The 523-nt window shown below is 45.5% G+C and overlaps 1 pseudogene; it reads left to right on the top strand.

Moving 5' to 3' along the window:
- The window catches only part of LOC147472162 (uncharacterized), an 882-nt pseudogene extending 788 nt beyond the window's left edge, over nucleotides 1-94 (top strand).
- Nucleotides 95-523: the final 429 nt, after the last annotated feature.

Below are 523 nucleotides of genomic sequence, written 5' to 3'. Positions count from 1 at the left end.
CCCTCGAGCTCGTTCTGGAGAATTAGTGTTGAAGAGTCCTGATTGCCTCCATAAAGAAGGCCCGAACACTATCAGGGAACGGATACTCGCCTGATTTTAACTGGTTCGGAGTTGAAGGTCGCAGTACTTGCTCAACCAAGCAGTTCATCCGGAAACAACGTTGGTTCCTGATGCGCTGGATCTTGCGTCTTGTGTTCATAGCGACAGATGTAGAAGAAAGGTATGAATGAGACTGAATATCTAAACAACGCAAGAGATGTATTTGACGCGTTTCGACGGAGGTCTTCCTCGGAAATGCACAACAGGTGAAAATACAAAACGATTATATATATCAAACAGGAGCTGAAGGTTCTCCTGACGTTCTTGACGTGTGGGTTGTTATTCACATAATTGATGCTGGCGCGACCTTGGATAATTCTTCCCGACGCGGTGTTCATGTTTTCATGAACACCGGTCGCTGCAGCATCAAGATCGTTGCAGCATCAATTATATGGATAACAACCCACACGTTAAGAACCTAGGT

Source organism: Penaeus japonicus, unplaced genomic scaffold, assembly GCF_977035675.1.
Source record: "Penaeus japonicus unplaced genomic scaffold, GWHDUDI00000001_assembly GWHDUDI00000003, whole genome shotgun sequence".
In the NCBI taxonomy this organism is placed as follows: Eukaryota; Metazoa; Arthropoda; class Malacostraca; order Decapoda; family Penaeidae; genus Penaeus; species Penaeus japonicus.
This window is presented reverse-complemented; position numbering and strand designations above follow the sequence as displayed.